Genomic DNA, 15843 nt, shown 5'->3' with positions numbered 1-15843 from the left:
TGGCGACAGCGGGTTTCCTCTCCCAATATCTGTGTGGTCCTTAACCATATGTCCGACGTCATATAACCGTAAATATAATGTGTTGTGTACGTTGTTAAATTTAAAAAATAATAATAACAAATAAATAATACTCATGCCACATCGTCACCTTTGAATGATTACCCATCAGACCTCTAAAGTACTGGGGATGATTAAACCCACAGATAATATTTTTTTCTAACCTGTATACTATTGTAGCAATATTTTGCCTCATGATTAGCTATTAAGCCTTCTGCAGTTAGTAAACAAAAATGAATTTATCAGCAGCAGAAATATTGAAATGCACTACAATTGAGGAGACTGCTTTATAAAGCTCGTCCCTGCAATCAGGTTATAATGGGCATTCCATCAAGAGAACCGATCAGAAGGATGGGAAACTGTTAAAATAAAAGAAGAAAGAAAGAAAAGAAACAAGAATGAAAAGATGTTACAGAGTGATAGAAAGAATGAAAGAACGAATGAAAGCAAGAAGAAAAAAAGACAAATGTAGTGGATGTAAAACAAGTCTGATCACTCAGTCTTATTAGGTATGTGTGTTTGTGAAACTATTTAACAGCTTTTAAATTGCGGCCCTTGAATGACTCTTGTGTTCCAGAAATACACATTCCGTTACCCCGATTCCAATGTAAACAATTTTATTATTTTGCAAATATCAGCGTAGCTTTTCTGGTCGATTAAATAGTAAAAAATGGCCGACCAGTACACCATAAAGGTTGATCGTTCTAAGGCAGCGTCCGTTGATGCTTATCTAGAATACAAAAGGTAAGTTCGTTTGTAATTTGAAACCGACTAGCTAGTAGCTGGTCCGTTCAAGTCAAGTGCCGAAAATGGTTGTCATAGACAAACTACTTTGCGTTCGCGACTAATATTTTGAGATTTATTCTTGGATTGATGAAGAAGTAGAAAATGATAGTAATAATAATAATAATAAATTTAAAAGTAATAAATCCCACACAGCAATGTTTTAGTTTTGTCGTTAGATATATAAATTTATACATTATATTTTGTCCCATCCTCAGGTAGCATATCGTCAACGTCCCTAACTGCGTTAAGCTTCAAATTCCGTTCACTTTATTTACTCGTGCACGGTTCGCGAACATCTGATTTGTTGTCACCGGCATGTCGTTCGTTCATGAGGTTTTTCTTCACAGTTCAGGAACATTTTTATAAACAATAAAGTTCAGAAAAGTAAGTATAAAAATACAAAACTTTACAAAGCCCTAAAACCATTAATTTTACTCAGTCGTTTTTGTTTATTCCTTAAAATTACCGATATCGGGTCCACATGACTCGTAGAAATTGACTTAAAATGGAGAAAGATTAATTAACATTTGGTGCGTGTCACATGACCTCACACGTGCCAGATCAACAAGGCCAGAGAATTAAATTTTTACGATTTTTAAGACCTGTTGTTAGAATTTGTTTTCAATTATTATATTCCATCTGCAAAAGGTATGCTACATTTGTGTGCCTCTATTGTAGTGAATAGTATTGATAATCCATTCATAATAATTTTGAGTATATAATTGTGTTAATTTATAATCAATTCATTAAACAAATTATATTTTACAAACTATTCGCAGGTATGAATGTAATGCCTATCAGTACTGACATCAAGTGTGAGCGATGTGTGTTGATAAAATGCAGACCGGACCAGAACGCTTGACAAATTGAATTTTTCCTTTAAATTTTTAAAATAAATTAAGTGTTCGGCAACTGTGCATAATTAAGAAATATATATTTTTTCATGTAGTTGCCTCAAAAATGGAAAATGACGAACCGCACATGCGCAGTATGATACTTTTTGCAAACGCATGCACCTGAACGCAGTTTAGAAACGTCGCACCCTTTCCTGTTTACCGGAGGGTGTTTCACTTTTATTTATTAGAATGGATTTGTTTTACATCCACATTGTTGATTTTTTATGTAACTTGATTTAAATTTATTTTGTTTCACGTATTGTAGCTGAAAAATGTAGAATAGTATTTCCGTAAATATCGTATTCGTGTTTTTGTCGTTAGGTGAACTCAGTTTGGGACGTCGATGGTACAAGCATTTTTTTTTAACATCATTTTTTATGACTTTTTTTTAATGTAAATTGACCTAATTAGAAGAAAAACACAATTTTGTTTATAATATTTCATCATAAATGTTGTTCAGCATAGATGACACGTCAGTGGATATTCCAGAGGCCAATTTTGCAAATTTGCAAAACAGTGTCCCCTCCTCACCAAAGCAAGATATAATACTTTAACAAAAAACTAAAATGAGCACAATTGTTTTTGTTATTCTCCAAGTTTTAATGTATTTGGTTAAACCGTGTATTTTTAATTATTAAGCAAATGTATTACCCGTCTGCCGAAACTGTCCACAGCCTGGCACAGAAACACAGAAATGTTGGAAAATATTATAATGTTGCCACATACTGACAATCATTTTACAACTAATATGTCCTATAGACAATATCATTATGTAGTCTTTGTATTTATTAATATAAAATACATCAGGCTTGTAGGAACTGGGGTGGGGTGGGGTTAGAGGTGGGCCTAGGGGCTTGTTCTCTATCCCACATTTGACGAAAATGTATGTTTTAAATTTTCACTACTCAACATAAATAAAGATGATATAAAGATGAAAATCTAGTTTGTATCCCTCACTAGAGACTCTACACCTCCACCCCCACCCCACAAACACACACTTCAAATATTGTTCCTGTACAACTGTAGATAATATGTAGAGGCTGAGGTTAGGAGCCAGTTCCTTTTATCTTTAGGATTTTGTAATCATGATTTCAAACATGATCATGAAATCATGTTTCAGGTAGTTTGCTCCACATACTGACATAAAACACATTTGTTATTACATATTGGAATAAAACATAAATAATTACAATATATCCAGTGTTATTTTCTTTAATCATTCATGGAGGAAGAAGGAGTGGGACGTAGCCCGGTGATAGTGCTCGCTCGATGCGTGGTCGGTCTAGGATCGATCCCCGTCAGTGGACCCATTGGGCTATTTCTTGTTCCAGCCAGTGCACCACGACTGGCATATCAAAGGCCGTGGTATGTACTACCCTGTCTGTGGGATGGTGCATATAAAATATCCCTTGCTGCTAATTGAAAAGAGTAGCCCATGAAGTGGCGACAGCGGGTTTCCTCCCTCAATATCTGTGTGGTCCTTAACCATATGTCTGATGCCATATAACCGTAAATAAAATGTGTTGAGTGTGTCATTAAATAAGACATTTCCTTTCCTTCCATGGAGGAAGAAGGAAGTCTTGGTGAAAATATATTACAGGTAAAACAAAACAAATGATGTTTATTCCAAGTGGTAACTATTGTAAATTTTGCTTTAAATTGCTAGATGCCAAAAGTGATTAATTATATTATTGTATGGTAACAGTCGAAAATTAGACGATCAATTGTTTCAACCTCTGCCAAAGGTAGCAGGCTTTCTGCCAGAAAATAATTTGAGGGTACATAATAAAAACTAAATATATTCAAAGGCGTATATTGGGTGGTTATGGGTTTGAAATGGGTTTTTTATTGGACATTTTATTTCATGCACTTTTAAAAATTTTAAACAGCAATTCTCTTAATATAATGTATCTAAAAATTAAACAAAATATGTACATGTAATTTTACCCACAGTACTATCGGGCAGAAACCCAGGGTAAGTAAACAATTATTTAGTGTAGAATATTTTTAATATGACATACAGAAAACATTGAAAAGTGCAATTTTATTATGCTTTAATAGTGGATATTAGCTCTAAAACTAATTAACCATCATTCCTTCTGACCACAGTACATATGTTGTTCCTGCCAAAGTGTTAGCATTTTTTTTTAATGCCAATATACTGAACTGACGATAAACTCTGATAACTAACGTATCAATTCACATTTTAGACTGTTTTGTTATGATGTTAACAAATCAACTAGATCAAGAGATGTTAGTATGGAGTCGTTATGGGCTGTCAGTGAAAATTAATTTGGTAATTATAAACTATAAATGGGTTATTATCAGATAAAGTCCCAAATTCAGGTTTGTACTTTCAAAAATAACAAGTCACTATTTTTTTTTAAATTATTAGATGACTTGATAGAATAAACACGAGGGGATCATATGTCAGCATTAGCAGCACACTTTTCTTCCGAAAAAGGTAATAAATTGCTGTATCAAAACTAGGTCACCTCGCTCATTTTGTCAGTACCGTAACATGATTGTAAATTAATCACAAATTAATAACAAAACATACGACATCAAAACGTGTTATCCCTAACTAAATTTGAAAGGTTTTCTACGAGTTGAGTGTCTTGTTTGTTTTTCTAATGGCTTTAAATAATAAATAATGAATTTAAGGTGGCACTTTGTTTAAACAATGTGCAAAAAATGAATACTTTTAAAAGAAACATCTTTAGGTAATTTCGATGCAGTAGAACATTTTCACCGTTGATTAAAGTATTTCGTTTGAAACGAGATGTTGCATCAATATTTTATGAAATAAAATAACATTTGGAGCACACATGAATTATTTTATTCCCTGTTATGGTAATGACTTACACGTTACAGTACTAACCTCCGTTACAGTACTGACAAACATGACTACTGGAATGTGTCTTTCTTAAAGGAAAAAAGAAATAATTTGAAAAATAAAATTGTAATACTATGCAAATTAATTCTTGAACCAAACAACAGCAAAATAAGTAAACAAACAAATTTATTAGGCAGTTCCATTCGTTTAAAATGTATTTTTGACACTCTTACCCCATCCCCTATCCGTTGTAAACATGCCTACCTGTACAGTGCATGTCCCATATATGGCAATCCGCCAAAATATTTAACTCACATATACATGGGTTAACTATGGGTGGGACGTAGCCCAGTGGTAAAGCGCTACACCTCATGTGCAGTTGGCCTGGGATCGATTCCCGTCGGTGTGTCCATTAGGCTATTTCTCGTTCCAGTCAGTGCTCCACAACATCCGGTCTGTGGGGTCATGCTTATAAAAGATGCCTAGCTAGTCTGTATGTTCTGTGTGCTGGGATGTCGTTAAACATACATTCATGCTTATAAAAGATCCCTAGCTAGTCTGTATGTTCTGTGTGCTGGGATGTCGTTAAACATACATTCATGCTTATAAAAGATCCCTAGCTAGTCTGTATGTTCTGTGTGCTGGGATGTCGTTAAACATACATTCATGCTTATAAAAGATCCCTAGCTAGTCTGTATGTTCTGTGTGCTGGGATGTCGTTAAACATACATTCATGCTTATAAAAGATCCCTAGCTAGTCTGTATGTTCTGTGTGCTGGGATGTCGTTAAACATACATTCATGCTTATAAAAGATGCCTAGCTAGTCTGTATGTTCTGTGTGCTGAGATGTCGTTAAACATACATTCATGCTTATAAAAGATCCCTAGCTAGTCTGTATGTTCTGTGTGCTGGGATGTCGTTAAACATACATTCATGCTTATAAAAGATCCCTAGCTAGTCTGTATGTTCTGTGTGCTGAGATGTCGTTAAACATACATTCATGCTTATAAAAGATCCCTAGCTAGTCTGTATGTTCTGTGTGCTGGGATGTCGTTAAACATACATTCATGCTTATAAAAGATCCCTAGCTAGTCTGTATGTTCTGTGTGCTGGGATGTCGTTAAACATACATTCATGCTTATAAAAGATCCCTAGCTAGTCTGTATGTTCTGTGTGCTGGGATGTCGTTAAACATACATTCATGTTTATAAAAGATGCCTAGCTAGTCTGTATGTTCTGTGTGCTGGGATGTCGTTAAACATACATTCATGCTTATAAAAGATCCCTAGCTAGTCTGTATGTTCTGTGTGCTGGGATGTCGTTAAACATACATTCATGCTTATAAAAGATCCCTAGCTAGTCTGTATGTTCTGTGTGCTGGGATGTCGTTAAACATCCATTCATGCTTATAAAAGATCCCTAGCTAGTCTGTATGTTCTGTGTGCTGGGATGTCGTTAAACATACATTCATGCTTATAAAAGATCCCTAGCTAGTCTGTATGTTCTGTGTGCTGGGATGTCGTTAAACATACATTCATGTTTATAAAAGATGCCTAGCTAGTCTGTATGTTCTGTGTGCTGGGATGTCGTTAAACATACATTCATGCTTATAAAAGATGCCTAGCTAGTCTGTATGTTCTGTGTGCTGGGATGTCGTTAAACATACATTCATGCTTATAAAAGATGCCTAGCTAGTCTGTATGTTCTGTGTGCTGGGATGTCGTTAAACATACATTCATGTTTATAAAAGATGCCTAGCTAGTCTGTATGTTCTGTGTGCTGGGATGTCGTTAAACATACATTCATGCTTATAAAAGATGCCTAGCTAGTCTGTATGTTCTGTGTGCTGGGATGTCGTTAAAAATACCTTCATGCTTATAAAAGATCCCTAGCTAGTCTGTATGTTCTGTGTGCTGGGATGTCGTTAAACATCCATTCATGCTTATAAAAGATCCCTAGCTAGTCTGTATGTTCTGTGTGCTGGGATGTCGTTAAACATACATTCATGCTTATAAAAGATCCCTAGCTAGTCTGTATGTTCTGTGTGCTGGGATGTCGTTAAACATACATTCATGTTTATAAAAGATGCCTAGCTAGTCTGTATGTTCTGTGTGCTGGGATGTCGTTAAACATACATTCATGCTTATAAAAGATCCCTAGCTAGTCTGTATGTTCTGTGTGCTGGGATGTCGTTAAACATACATTCATGCTTATAAAAGATCCCTAGCTAGTCTGTATGTTCTGTGTGCTGGGATGTCGTTAAACATCCATTCATGCTTATAAAAGATCCCTAGCTAGTCTGTATGTTCTGTGTGCTGGGATGTCGTTAAACATACATTCATGCTTATAAAAGATCCCTAGCTAGTCTGTATGTTCTGTGTGCTGGGATGTCGTTAAACATACATTCATGTTTATAAAAGATGCCTAGCTAGTCTGTATGTTCTGTGTGCTGGGATGTCGTTAAACATACATTCATGCTTATAAAAGATGCCTAGCTAGTCTGTATGTTCTGTGTGCTGGGATGTCGTTAAACATACATTCATGCTTATAAAAGATCCCTAGCTAGTCTGTATGTTCTGTGTGCTGGGATGTCGTTAAACATACATTCATGCTTATAAAAGATGCCTAGCTAGTCTGTATGTTCTGTGTGCTGGGGTGTCGTTAAACATACATTCATGCTTATAAAAGATCCCTAGCTAGTCTGTATGTTCTGTGTGCTGGGGTGTCGTTAAACATACATTCATGCTTATAAAAGATCCCTAGCTAGTCTGTATGTTCTGTGTGCTGGGGTGTCGTTAAACATCCATTCATGCTTTCATTCATACATAAAAGATCCCTTGCTGCTAATCGGAAAAGGTAACCCTTCGCATGGCGACAGCGGGTTTCCTCTCTCATTATCTGTGTGGTCTTTAGCCTAATATCCGACGCCATATAACCGTATTTAAATTGTGTTACGTGTGTCATTAAATAAAACATTCCATCCCTCCTTCAAAGTTAACTAAGTTAGTGTAAATTAACTTCTACTTTACTTTTATGATTCATAGATACCAAATAAAAAGGAGAGTGCATAGGTCTAACTCCACAATGTAAAAGTCAGTTTGAATACCTTACCCTATTTCATTACCCAGTCGATGCCAAAGAGGTAATGCACTTAAATTAATGTAGTTATTGCGTGTTGGCCACAAAAATAATAGCTATAATAATAATGAGAAAGAAAAAAACAGAAAAAGAAAATCGATTATCACCAATTTCATGCATTCCATTATCCAGAACTGACACCTCGTCAGCATCAACAATCTGCCTGAATGTATCATAATATGTTAAGATGAGCTCCCACTAAAACCACTTCTAAAACGTCACCAAACTGTTTCATGACAACTGTTTTAATCAATATCCAGTAGCTGTTCCCACAAGCCTTTTTATATCATTTTGAAAGTGTTTTAACGTCCACACTCAATACGTTGTGTATTACATCATATTTGATTCCAAGATGCAAACGCCTGAATTAAAACACAATAAAGCGTTCACATTTATAACTAAACTGTTCCAGCCTATCCGTTTTAGCTGAAATGGTGAGAAAATTGTCCAGACGTTTTTTGGTTAAAACGCTTTCACAACGTCATAACAGCACTGTCTAGAAACGACCAAAACTTTGTCGTTAAAACATTCCCAAAATGGTTCTGAAACATTTTAAGACGTTGATGGGAACACCTCTTCAAAATTCTGACCGATAAGCACAACCTCAAATGCGTGTTCTGGTTTCAAGTTGTATGCGATGTAGGCAATATTGAGGACCATATACAAAGTACGTTTGTGTCGACAGAATACCATCAGTTTGGTGAATCAGCAGAATTCGCCGTATAAGGTGCCATAAGTGAAGGCAAACAAAGGTAGACTCCGGTAGATATTTAGAGGTCTACATACTTCACTCTTTTTTCACCATCTCTATATTTAGTACAGTATGTCACACATAACGAAGTCCATGTACCTTTGTAAAACTGTTGTATTTACCCACCTCACTTTCTCTTTATTGCAACATCAAAAATGCCTTTTGTCATATTGTAAGTTAAACAAACATACATGTACATTATATGCTGACAAAAGCAATCTTCCTTTAAAATAAAAAAAATAAAAATAAATAAAGTACCTAAACAAAATCCACAAAAAAATACACACAAGTGCAAAAACAAACAAACAATAAGGAAAACAACAGTCGACCAAGATATTACATTTTAACTACTAAAACGAACCTCCATCATATTTATTCATTACACTGCATTTTAGAATCATTGTGAAATTCGGTGTAGGTGGGGGCAGATACAATTTCCAACATCCTCTAGAACAGTGTCCGCACTAGAAAATCTGGTATAGTTAAGTAGCTATAAACTTACTATAGAAAGATTCCTGCCATTTCAAAAACATATTGTATTTAAGATTTTGAAAAGTTCAATTTAATATGTAAAATGGTACAAATACATCATTTGGTAGTTTTGAGTTATTTCGGTCTAATGTAGTATACAAAATTACAAATATTAATATCTATTTTGCACTTTATGGTACCCATTATGTCAGTTGTGTAATAATGTGTCAGTACCGTAACACTGTCAGTACTGTAACAAAAAAATGTTACGGCACTGACGTTACGGTACTGACTACATTTTACAGAAATGACACTATTTACTTAAAATGCAAAGCTGTATGCAATGTTTCATGTGCCATACTCGATACGCCATTCTTTTTTACATAGTTATATAGTCATTTAAACACCAAACTCACAAAATCCATTGCGAATCTGTGTTACGGTACTGATGTTAAATAAACATACTAATTCCACCTTTAGTAGCAAATTGACCAAAACTTTGTAATCACACAAACGATTTTTCCTGCGGTGCTCGTGAAATACTGGTTATGACAACTTTCAAATCATCAGACATTAACTTTATTGAAATCATCATATGTTATATTAATGTTGCTTCTGTTAACTTCGCGTTACGGTACTGACACAAAACTTGGTGACAGAGTAACATTTGTCTCCGAAATATTTTTAGTAAATGAAATTGATGTTTACATGCTGCAATATGAAAAACCCAACTTTTAATTATATCAAAAAACTTATTTATTTGTTAATTATTCAACCATATTGATGATAGCCCTGATAATATATCGCTTCCCCCTATACTGGCGACATGCTGATTTTGCTGACACATGATAGCGTTAGCATAAAAAAGTTCATAATCTTGGAACTTGAAAAACAATATCTTGTGTAGAATAATTAATTAATATTGTAAGTCACTCCCAAACAAAAATTGCAAGCTTAATAAATAGCTGGTAACAACCTTGCGGCAAGGTAGTAACTACCGCGTTTCGAGCTTGTATTTGGAACCTTTTTACAACCTTGCTGCAACCTTGCGACGAGCTTCTTGCAAGCTTGTTGCATGCTTGCGACGAGCTTCCTGCAAGCTTATTCAGTTTAAGCTAGTATTTGGAACCTTTTTACAACCTTGCCGCAAGCTTGCGACGAGCTTCCCGCAAGCTTATTCAGTTTAAGCTAGTATTTGGAACCTTTTTACAACCTTGCCGCAAGCTTGCGACGAGCTTCCCGCAAACTTGCAACGAGCTTGCGGGAAGCTTGTTGCAACCTTGCGACGAGCTTCCCGCAAGCATGTTCAGTTTAAGCTAGTATTTGGAACCTTTTTACAACCTTGCTGCAAGCTTGCTACGAGCTTCCCGCATGCTTGCGACGAGCTTCCCGCAAGCTTGCGATGAGCTACCCGCACGCTTGCGACGAGCTTCCTGCAAGCTTGCAACAAGCTTCCTGCAAGCTTGCGACGATCTACCTACAAGCTTGCATCAGTGGCAGCCATCTTGCATCTTGTATAATTCTTTAAAAAACAACAATGGTTTTAAAGTGAAAAACATAAACAGTTAAAACAACAAAATAGGTGCTACATGTTGTCAGATACTTAGGCTACAAAATTAGTTTACCTGTCTGATAGACATGTTCCATTTATGTGGGATAGTCTTGACTAAACTAATATGCTAAAAAGCTCCTGGTCCTATATTCTTCTTCTTCTTCTTGTTTTATGTTATTTTCCTCCACTATCTGGAGAGCAACACTATGGTGTAAAGTCATTTGTTTGTTTCTTCTTGTTTTCTTTTTTCTCCTGTTCCACCAAGCAGATTCAACCAAACTTGGTCCAAATGATTCTCTTATAGACCTGACCAAGTGTTGTTATTTTTCAGGCCAATAAAAATTCCAAGGTGGCCGCCCTGGCCTCTGAATAACTGAGACATTTTTAACTTTTACTCAAGTTCCACCATGCAAATTTAAACCATATGTATTCCTAGTGATCCTCACATGGCCCTGACCAACTTTGTTATTTTTCGGGCAGATTTAAAATCAAGATAGCTGCCCTGGCCTCTGATTGACAGAGACATTTTTTTGCTTCTTTTCAAGGTCCACCAGGCAGGTTTCAATCAAACTTAGTCCAAATGATTCTCTCATGACTTACTAAGTTTTGTTATTTTTGTGGCTGATTCAAAATCCAAGATGGCCACCTTGGCCTCTGATTGGCTCAGACATTTTCAACATCTTCTCAAATTCCACCAGGCTAATTTCAACCAAACATGGCCCATGTCATCCTCTCATGGCCATGCATATGTTATTATTTTTGGGGCCAATTGAAAATCCAATTATTACAGATGATTCTGTTTTAACCATATTGTATTATCATTCGTATGTATTAATATTAATTTTGTTTTAATTATTATTGTAAATACTATCTAAATCTGTAACATGTATGTTTGGTTGTTTAGCCACTGTTCCCACTGAATTTGATAAATCATATGAGAAGTTATGAATTAAAAAAAAATAACCATGAAAATTATTTGGACTTAGCTTTTTCTCCACAAGTGTAGACATGCTTTCACAGTTGAAGATATACATGCAGCAAGCTTACAAAAATGAAAACATGCTTGCGGGAAGCTTGCACAGTTGAAGATATGCATGCAGCAAGCTTGCAAAATGAAAACATGCTTGCGGGAAGCTTGCACAGTTGAAGATATGCTTGCAGCAAGCTAGCAAAAATGAAAACATGCTTGCGGGAAGCTTGCACAGTTGAAGATATGCATGCAGCAAGCTTGCACATGCTTTCACAAATGAAAACATGCATGCGGCAAGCTTGCAGAAATACTGACTACCTTATGCGAGCTAAATGTTAGCTTGCAAATAGCTTGCATTGCTTGTACTACCTTGTAATTAACAACCTTATAACTACCTTGCAACAACATAGCCGCAAGCATGCATTTTTGTTTGGGAGCTATTTAGTTACAAATCATGAGAATGTTGGCTCTATCTAAACTTATTTACCTTATTCTCAGTATCTCAATCCAGATAATGTCATAATGAAAACAATCAACAAGATCTTTTATTCATATATTTGGAAGAGTTCCATAGATAGAATTTCTTGGAATTCGCTAATGCAGAATATAGAAAAAGGTGGTTTAAAAATGGTAAACTTAGAATATTTTATGAATTCCTTAAAATTAACATGGATTAGAAGAGCAATAAATGGACATGATTCGTTATGGTATCATATCCTTAGATGTCACCTCTCAAACAAAAATATTTTATTTACTAATATAGGAGATGATTACCATAAACTGTGTGGGAAAAAATTTACAAATATGTTCTGGAAACAGGTATTCAGTATACTAGCATTATTCAAAAAGAAAGTGGAACTTAACGAAAATGATGTAAGTTCCGAACCACTGTGGTTCAACAGAAGTAACTACTGAATATTCCCTGAAGTGGTCAGACTAAGCCCACAGCTAAAAGTTGATTGGGGAATAGCAGGTGTGTGGCACAGATATAGCCACAAGAGACAAGCACCTGTCACAGTTGGAGAGACAAGGACTGAGATGTGGAGGTGGACAGATCGCCAGATTGGGAATAAATGAGATGGAATTCAAAGGAGAGAAAGGAAAAGGGGCAGTGGGATAAAAAAAAAAACCTTCATTAGCACAGAAAACAACTTTGAAAGTCAGTCATAACTATCCAGTATCATTTTCATTATTTTAATAAACATTTGAACAAAGACCTTGGAAGTAATAATTTTATGTGCCTATACCATCTTATATTAATTGGATAGAAACCTAATTTTATTTCACTATATATATTTTATATTAACTGGATAAAAACCTAAACTGTGCACTGTTTTAACTTGTACTACAACTGAATACGGTTTCACAAATAAATAAATGAAACTTATTACATGTATCCCCATACACCAGTATTTGCTTGATGGCTGTTACTTGTGATATAATTTTCATTGTCATCCACCAAGTTCATAACAATTCAAAATTATTTCACTCGGGACATAAACATAATATGAAATGGAAGCTTGTTTAATATCCTACATAAGTATGCATCATTCTATGTCATTAGACTAATGGGATTTGGGGCATTAATGGTAATAAAGAGTGAAAGTGTGTCTGTGTGTATGTGTGTGTGTGTCTGTGTATGTGTGTGTGTGTGTCTGCGTGTGTTTATATGTGTGCCTGTGTGTGTGTATATGTGTGTGCATATGCGCGCCTACACGCCTGTGCATGTGGGTGTGTGTGAATGTGGGTATAGAATGTGGTGAGCAATATTTTTAGGAGGATCATGTGACATGATCCTCCTAAAAATATTGCTCACCACAGTCTATACCCACACTCACACTCTGGCGATCTGTCCACCTCCACATCTCAGTCCTTGTCTCTCCAACTGTGACAGGTGCTTGTCTCTTGTGGCTATTTGTGCCACACACCTGCTATTCCCCAATCAACTTTTAGCTGTGGGCTTAGTCTGACCACTTCAGGGAGTATTCAGTAGTTACTTCTGGCATTGTTAAGAGGCACTTGTAACCACCTACTATGCACCCCTACTACTGGAAGTTGTCTGTTTTCAGGATTGTAGGTGAAGACGATGGAGGTGTCATGTTTACTCCAGAGGAATACGAAGACTACAAGAAGAAAGTCTTACCAATGGTATGTTGGTGCATAGGGAAGGACCTAGCTCATGGTAAAGTGCTCGCCTGATACGGGGTCAGTCTAGAATCAATCCCCAATGGTGGGCCCTTTAGGTTATTTTTTGTTCCAGCCAGTGCACCACGACTGGTTAGTTCACTAAAATAAACCTTGGCTTATAAGCGTTTTCATCATCCTTTCATCATCCATTAGAGGCTTTTGTAGGAGATATCGCTGGCACTATAATTTGCGATATCGCCTGCAATATTCTCCGCAGGAGATATCGCTTCTTATAATCTTGATTGGTCAAATTTTAATCACAAGACAATGTTTTATGCCGTTCTGCTAGTTAACGAGTTTACCACTGTTGCAAATGAAAAGAATGATAATGGATGATAAAAAGAATACCCCCCTCATGTCTTATGAAAAGAATGATAATGGATGATAAAAAGAATACCCCCCTCGTGTCTTGTGATATGATAATTTATCAGCACTCGTTAATAAAAGTATAAAATACTTTTATCAACTCGTGCTGATAAATTATGATATCACAAGACACTCGGGGAATATCCTCTATATATGCCAATGTTTATTTTAACAAACTACGCGACTGGTATATCAGTGGTGATGGTATGTGTTATCCTGTCTGTGGGGTGATGTATATAAAAGATCCCTTGCTATTAATGGAAAAATGTAGCAGGTTTCCTCTCTATGGTTATATGTCAGAATTACCCGACGTTTGACATCCAATAGTCAGTGATTAATAAATCAATGTGCTCTAGTGGTGTCGTTAAACAAAATAAACTTGAATTTTGTTTAACAATTTTTTCTAAGAAACCAACCAGCGACAGGGTTAATGGGTTTTTGATTTGCACTAGTCAACCAAACATTAACCACCAGCACAAATTTCGACCAAATACATTCAAAAATAATTTCATTTTATTGAGTAATTATTTTATTTTTATTTTTTATGTTATTTTTATATAGATATTTACATTGATAGCATTGGGTATGTTGTACATTCATGATACTGACAGAGGTGTTTTACATTGGTAAGTATGTACATGTACAGTAATAGTACATATATTGTAGAGTGTGAATCTATGATAGTACTGCAAATATTCAACGTTAACTAGCACCACCAATGCTGAATATTTCCATAAATAATGTATATTGATAGCAAAACTAATAGCTATATTGGTGTATGGGTGTATATTTACTCTGGTTATAATATATTATAATAATAGTAATAATAAATTCTGTATTTAGTGAGACTAAATTAACAGTTAGCAAAAGCTAACCTCCCTGAAGCCCTCAGGTACAAACAATACAGAATTACAATACATACACCTCTAAGTAAACATGCTAGTGTGTTGTGTGTGTCCCCAACAAACTACTAATACATATTGATACATGTATTTATAACTGCTAATTATAAAAGATAGATCGTATTTTGTTTGTTTTCAGCCGTATAAAAAACCGTCTCTTCACCAGCTGGTCTGGTCCCAGTGGTATAGACTGCAAGCAGATCGGTCCAGAAACACTGTGCTTCTGCAAACACAGGTATGTAGCAGGGCTCGAAACGGTCTGTGGCCAGGTCGCCAAATGCGATCAAAGTCCCGTTTGAGCGACTTAAATATTAAAAAATAATGGTGTTAATCTTTTTTCTATAACACATGAGCCACTATTATTAATTGTATTACACATTTCATATGCTTACTTAAAACTTTTGCTTAACACATGAAATACACATGTATGAATATTTCGTGTTTAAGCTACCTAAAGCAAGTCTGGGCCACTGAAAATGAAATGTTAGTGGCCCAGATATTTTGTTTTGGGCCACCATATTTTTTGGCGAGTTGCGAGCCTCGCACTGTTTTAATCATGTAGTCAGCTGCTGTGGTGTAGTGGTTATTCAACTGGGTGCCCACTTCTCCATCTACTTGGGTGGGACCTACATGTAACCCAGTGGGTAAAGTGCTTGGCTGGTGCTGTGGTATGCACTATCCTGTCTGTGGGAAGGGGCTTGCATGTATAAAATATCTCTTGTGACTACTTGAAAAGAGTAGCCCATGGGCATGATGGCAGCATGAATGCAAAAGTAGGAATACACTTTTTACTCATTATTGGAGAAAACAAAATACACAGTCAAATAGATTTAAACAATATAACTAACAGTGAACACAGTTGTATTACAAAGTTAACCTTTGACCTGAGGGGCAGCAGAACGTAGACCAGTGGTAAAGTGCTTGTAGATG

At 35.9% G+C, this 15843-nt stretch overlaps 1 long non-coding RNA gene across 1 annotated transcript; it reads left to right on the top strand.

The window, feature by feature from the left end:
- The first annotated feature begins 658 nt into the window (after positions 1-658).
- Positions 659-13610, top strand: LOC121366550. The gene is made up of 2 exons (XR_005957181.1): positions 659-801; positions 13528-13610. It is a non-coding gene; the product is annotated as an uncharacterized LOC121366550 (long non-coding RNA).
- The last annotated feature ends 2233 nt before the right edge of the window (positions 13611-15843 follow it).

The sequence above is a fragment of the Gigantopelta aegis genome, unplaced genomic scaffold, assembly GCF_016097555.1.
Source record: "Gigantopelta aegis isolate Gae_Host unplaced genomic scaffold, Gae_host_genome ctg6116_pilon_pilon:::debris, whole genome shotgun sequence".
NCBI classification, from domain to species: Eukaryota; Metazoa; Mollusca; class Gastropoda; order Neomphalida; family Peltospiridae; genus Gigantopelta; species Gigantopelta aegis.
This window is presented reverse-complemented; position numbering and strand designations above follow the sequence as displayed.